This window comes from Delphinapterus leucas, chromosome 3 (genome assembly GCF_059928025.1).
Source record: "Delphinapterus leucas isolate spDelLeu-1000000601 "Yukka" chromosome 3, BTC_Dleu_Yukka2, whole genome shotgun sequence".
NCBI classification, from domain to species: Eukaryota; Metazoa; Chordata; class Mammalia; order Artiodactyla; family Monodontidae; genus Delphinapterus; species Delphinapterus leucas.
In genome coordinates, this window is record NC_143131.1 from 116,348,244 (window position 1) to 116,355,198 (window position 6,955).

The 6,955-nt window shown below is 40.8% G+C and overlaps 1 pseudogene; it reads left to right on the forward strand.

Annotated features, from left to right (window-relative positions):
* The first annotated feature begins 4,927 nt into the window (after positions 1 to 4,927).
* On the forward strand, positions 4,928 to 6,366 carry LOC111182353 (sorting nexin-5 pseudogene; annotated as a pseudogene).
* Positions 6,367 to 6,955: the final 589 nt, after the last annotated feature.

The following is a 6,955-nucleotide window of genomic DNA, read 5'->3' on the forward strand; positions in this document are numbered from 1 at the left end:
ATCTCTCAGGTCAGGGCCTGAGACTGGGGACGACTTCTGCTCCACATAATCACTCATGGACCCAAGATATTAAGGTTCCACCATCTTGTAGTTATACTATCTGAAATACATGACCTTTTCAGTTACTCAGGCAAGGAGAGGGAAAGATGATGAGTCTCATACCAGCAATTAAATGCTCTGGCCTAAAAGTGATATCCACATCACTTCCACTCAAAGCCCATTGGTCAGAACTATTCATATGTCCCTACCTAAATGCAAGGGATGAAGAAATATAATTCTCCAGTGTGCCCAGCAGAAGAAAACCAGATATGGGTGGACACCATAAGTCTCTATCACAATGGAGCCAAGGTTATTGGTATCTTGATTCAAACGGGTCAGCCAATAGCCTTTACAAAGGATCTTGAAGGGCTTTACAATACCTCCTGATTATCATTCTTCATTTTCTAAATGAAAATGATTATCATTTTATCATTATCTATCATTCTACCAACTTTCATTTTCTGAAATTCTGGGGATGACCAGTTTGTCAGTTGACCCTTAAGCTTTGACTCTTCTCACGAATATCTACTTGCTCCAGGTGACCTCACTTCGGTGCTCACAGAAGCACTTATTAATTTACAAAAAACATTCCCTTATAGCTTCTTCTCAGTACAATAAAAAGGCTTCTTTCCATCCTAAGTTATTTCTTTTTGTCCTGATTCTTACCTTCTTGACACAGTACCCATCTCAAACACATACTCCTAAAAATGGTTAAGAAAAAGATAACTGAGGAACTTCCCTGGTGGCGCAGTGGCTAAGAATCCGCCTGCTAATGCAGGGGACATGGGTTCAAGCCCTGGTCCGGGAAGATCCCACATGCTGCGGAGCAACAAAGTCCGTTCGCCACAACTACTGAGCCCGTGCACCACAACTACTGAAGCCCTCATGCCTAGAGCCCATGCTCTGCAACAAGAGAAGCCACTGCAATGAGAAGCCTGCACACCACAACTAGAGAAAGCACGTGCGCAGCAACAAAGACCCAACGCAGCCAAAAATTAATTAATTAATTATTTTAAAAAAGATAACTGAAAATAAAATTCAATATCCTTGAGTCTGGGATATTGAAAGCCCAGAACAAGATGATTAGCCACTATTTGTGCTTAAATGATCTTGTATTTTTAAAAAGGAAAGCTAAACTCACCCCTTGATCTTCCCAAGGTGGCCCTTCCATTCCAATTAAAATAGACATTTATTTTGTCCACAACATATGGTCACTGCAGTCTCTGGGCCTTTGCCCCATGGTGCTCTTCTTCTGTTCTGAAAAGCAACCAGTTTTTTATTATAATTAGTTTTTATTGTTTCTTTTAAATTTTTATTGGAGTATAGTTGCTTTACAGTGTTGTATTAGTTTCTACTGTACAGCAAAGTGAATCAGCTATATATCCCCTCTTTTTTGGATTTCCTTCCCATTTAGGTCACCACAGAGCACTGAGTAGAGTTCCCTGAGCTATACAGTAGGTTCTCATTGGTTATCTATTTTATACATAGTATCAATAGTGTATATATGTCAATCACAATCTCCCAATTCATCCCACCCCCCCTTCCCTCTCTTGGTGTCCATATGTTTTTTCTCTACATCTGTGTCTCTATTTCTGTTTTGCAAATAAGATCATCTATACCATTTTTCTAGATTCCACATATATGCATTAATATACAATATTTGTTTTTCGCTTTCTGACTTACTTCACTCTATATGACAGTCTCTAGGTCCATCCACGTCTCTACAAATGACCCAATTTCATTCCTTTTTATGGCTGAGTAATATTCCACTGTATATGTGTACCACATGAAAAGCAACTAGTTTTGATCCATAATTTCCTTCAAGGTCTAGTCCAAGGTTCACCTCCCCTAAAAAGCCTTTTCTCAGCAGACCTGACTCACATTGTGCCTCCAGTCCTTGGGCCCCCTCAGTGCCTGTACACAAAGTCATCTATTCCTGCTGCCCACCCCTTCTCTATTTCTACACATAGTACTCTGCTTCCAGGCTGCCAGCCTGTCCCTAACAAAACTGTGAGCACCTCACCAGCAGATTCAGGCCTTTTTATCTCTTGACTCTCCCTGAGTGTCTAGCATGGGGCCAGATCTACTTGCTAAGTAAAGCAAAGATAACCTAGAGAATTTCTATCAGCTAGAGAAGATTCAACCTTTAGAAATTACCCAAATTTCTCAAATCCTAATATATAACAGAATTGAGAATCCCTTTGTCCTATTAACCTTGCCAGAGCAAGGAAATTAAAAATTGGTATACAAGAAGGAAAAAGAAAATAGTTATTATTTACCTTCTCATGTGTTCACATTCAGCATCTGTTTTCTTACAAAGTTCCAAACAGCATCACTGTTTACAATTACTAAGAGCTGCATTCATCAAGTAGATACACAATATTTTACTGATCATTTCTGTGGCTAGATGTTTAGATCGCTTTAAAGTATTATATGATATGATATTACATTACATTATATAAGAAATGACATTGTGATCAAATGACACTGTGATAAAACTTTGCCTGTGTTTTGGATTATTTCCTTAGGATAGGTTCCTAAAAGTGCATCTGTCAGGTCAAAAGTTACGAACATTTTTATTATGCCTGAGGTATACTATAAACCCATGACAAATTCTTAAATACCTTTTGGCTCTAGGATATTATAATTCTACTGCTAAGAAATGGAAGCCCCCAATGGTAAACATTTTTTAAGGCAGGCAGAATAGTAAAAGTCAAGAAAGCAAGACTCTGAAATCAGATTGCCGGAATTCAAATCCCAGTTCTATCACTTGCTATCTATATAGACATAAACAAGTTACTGAATCCTTCTGAGACTATGTACATAAAGAACAGGGTCTGGCATGTAGTAAGGGCTCAATAAATGTTAATCATTATCATTGCTTTTAGATTACCAAAAAGAAGATGAATCTATAATTCAAAAAGCCAAGCATTATCCTCAAATATTACAGAGGAAATAAACATAAAACAAATGACAAAACAATACTCCTGTACCTAGAACATAAGTAAGCAGGTTCATTTACTGTGAATACTATTTACACTACTGTGGTTATTAATTTCATATAAATAAAAATAATTACCATTTTACTGAGTGCCTGTTCTCTTTTAAAAACTTTACATACACTGTCTCATTTAATTTAATCACCACAACAACCCTGTATGGTGGTAGTATTAATAACAATAACAATGATAGCTAATAATTTCCAACTGCTGATTATGTGCCATACATGGCTGTAGATAATAATTTATTAAACATTATAAAACCTATGAAGTAGGGCTTTTCATTTTACTATTATCCTCATTTTACAGACAATATAATTGACATACACAGAGATTAAAGAACTTGTCCAAGGTTACATAGCTAATAAGGTAGACATTATTCTATTCACTTTATAGTTAAGAAAACTGAGACTTAGGGACTTCCCTGGTGGTACAGTGGCTAAGACTCTGCACTCCCAATGCAGGGGGCCTGGGTTCAGTCCCTGGTCAGGGAAATAGATCCCATATGCTGCAACTAAGAGTTTGCATGCTGCAACTAAAGATACTGCAGGCCACAACTAAAGATACTGCATTCGACAACTAAAGATCCCCCATGCCACAACTAAAAGATCTCACATGCCACAATGAAGATCCCGCATGCTGCAACTAAAGACCCCACATGCCACAAGGAAGATCCCACACACGGCAACAAAGGTCCCGAGTGCTGCAACTAAAACCCAGCATAGTCAAATAAATTTTTTTTTTAATGAAAAGAAAAGAAAACAGAGATGTAAAGAAAATTGTCTATAAAGGTAAGTAACTGGGGCAGGCTTTGAACCAGTATCTGTTAAGACTCTCAATCCACATTCTTTTGTTCTACCACTCTGCCAAATTTATGTGGATTTTCTGTGTACAGAGAATGCCCTATATAGATAACAAATGTTTAAGGCTGGCTTCCCTCTTTCTTGCCTTCTTTTCCCATAAGCCATGGGATACTGAGGACAGTCTCATTTTAACATGTGCCTCTGAGAAGAATATAATCGGGAAGGCAAGCCCAACATGAAAGCCCATATACTGAAATGTGTCCTTTAAAATGATTCTTTCTCCCGAGGCATTATGTGTTGTAGTCCTTTGAGAATGCGTACCTGAGAGTTTCTAAGGCTTACCTTTCAGATACTTGGGGATTCCTAAACAGGTGCTTACGGCAACTCTTCTTCAAAAGGTTTTTCAAATGGTTGCTACAGAAAGGTCTCCTATTTCTCTCTGCCTCAGAAAGTCCTCAAAATTCTCACCACTTGGAGAAACAAAAGCTGCTTCAAGCCTCCCAAAACACCTGGAAAATACTCACATTTATAAAGCGACTGAACCCACAGGAAGAAACTGGGATTGAAGTCTTAACTCTTGAATAAACTGATTGCTTCATTTTGGACAAACTATTTCCCTTCTCTGCGCCTCAGTTTCCTCTTCTACAAGATGAGGCACTGGATTAGATGGTTTTCCAGGTTCACTAGAGCTCTGATTCAAGGATGAAAATTAAAGTGAGTTTGGAGTCTATAGCGGTGCAATCCCAGGGGGGAACAGTTGTATGAAAGTCCAAAGCCCAGATTTGCAACCATTAACAGAAACAGATTTGCAACCATTAACTGAAACCCACCAGGGCTGGTTTAACTTCAACAGGGAAGGAAAGTGCCCTGGGATTCTGATTTAAGAATGAAAGTCCTATGCTTCCCTGGTGGCGCAGTGGTTGAGAGTCCACCTGCCGATTCAGGGGACACGGGTTCGTGCCCCGGTCCGGGAAGATCCCACATGCTGCCGAGCGGCTGGGCCCGTGAGCCATGGCCGCTGAGCCTGCACGTCCGGAGCCTGTGCTCCGCAACGGGAGAGACCACAACAGTGAGAGGCTCGCATACCGCAAAAAAAAAAAGAATGCAAGTCCTGCTTTCTTGAGACGCGCCTCGCTGGGAGAGTGTCAGGGGCACCGCGTCCCCGTGGCAGCCTGCAGTCGGCTTCAGTGTGGCTCGGAGCCAGGCCAGGCAGCCACGCTCGAGGCCCGCGTCGCCATGGCCACAGTTCCCAAGTTGCTGCAGCAGCAGGAGGAGGAACACAGCAAGCTGAGATCTGTATCGGTGGACCTGAATGTTGATCCCTTGCTTCAGACTGACATACCTTATGCACTCAGTGAGAGAGATAAAGTCAAATTTACAGTACACACCAAGACCACGCTGCCCACGTTTCAGAGCCCAGAGTTTTCTGTTACAAGGCAACATGAAGATTTTGTGTGGCTACATGACACTCTTATTGAAACTACAGACTACGCTGGGCTTATTATTCTGCCCGCACCTGCAAAGCCTGACTTCAATGGCCCTTGAGAGAAGATGCAGAAACTGGGAGAGGGTGAAGGGTTTATGACCAAAGAAGAATTTGCCAAGATGAAGCAAGAGCTGGAAGCTGAGTATCTCGTGGTCTTCAAGAAGACTGTCTTCCCGTGATGTCTCTCTTCAGTGGCTCTCCTCTCACCCTGTTCTCAGTAATGATTGCAACTTTCACATTTTCCTGGAATATGATCAAGATCTAAGTGTTAGGCAGAAAAACACCAAAGAGATGTTTGGTGGCTTTTTCAAAAGTGTGGTGAAAGCACTGATGAAGTCCTTTTTTCAAGAGTTATGGAGGTAGATGACTTCTTTGAACAAGAGAAGCATTTCCTCAGTAACTATTATGATAGGATCAAGGGTTCCTTTGCAAAGGCTGACAGAATGACCAGCGCTAATAAAAATGTAGCAGACGGTTACATCCACACTGCAGCCTGCTTGCATAGCCTGGCTTTAGAAGAGCCCACGGTCATCAAAAAGTACCTACTGAAGGTGGCTGAGCTATCTGAAAAACTTAGGAAAGTAGAGAGTCGAGTCTCCTCAGATGAAGACTTAAAGCTGACAGAGCTCCTCCGATACTACATGCTCAACATAGAGGCTGCTAAGGATCTCTTATACAGACGCACTGAAGCCCTCATTGACTATGAGAATTCAAACAAGGCGCTGGATAAGGCCTGGTTAAAAAGCAAAGACGTCAAGCTGGCTAAGGCATACCAGCAGGAATACCGCCAGAATTTGAACAGCTTTCTGAATCTGCAAAAGAAGAGCTAATCAATTTCAAACAAAAGAGAGTGGCATTTAGGAAGAATCTGATTGAAACGTCTGAATTGGAAATAAAGCATGCCAGGAACAACATCTCCTTCCTGCAGAGCTGCATCGACTTGTTCAAGAACAACTACAAAGGATATGAATGTAAAGAAAGCCAGCATCATTTGCACTCAGATCATTACCACAGAAGATTACCTTTGACTTTAATTTAAAATTATGTGAATAAATATTTTGATTTCTAAAGATCTTAACACTTACCCATGTTGGTTTAAAAATATTTCTATTGCATGCTACTTGGACACAACTAATCTTTATGCATTTAATACCTCAGAGTGGGTAGAATTTAAGTACTGGGTTCTCCTCTAATTTGTCTTTCATAATTAAGAAAGGGTGCGGGAATCTCCTGCCTTCTGGAGTCTGTGTAAGGAGTGGCCTGGCACATGCTGCCTCACTGTTCCATGTACCCATGCCCCTACAAACCGGTTACTTTAGGGCAGGTGCCGATTATAACAGATAAGTCAGCCGCTTGTTACAGGTAAGAGACATTCTATCTCTTCATTAGGTAATTTTCCCTTTCTTACTCTCCTGGTTCTTTAATCACCTTGAGTTGTTTGTACTATAACAAGAGCAAGAAAAATCTCATATCTTTATATACACCCTTTGCAGCCCCATTTTTGTAGTAGGGGAGAGAAGCATCTTAAGGGTATAAGAACAAGTAACAAGGCCTAATTTAGAAGGTGGCCAGATCTACATTAAGAAAGATGTGACCCCCTCCCTAATGGGGGGGGGTGGTATGTGTGT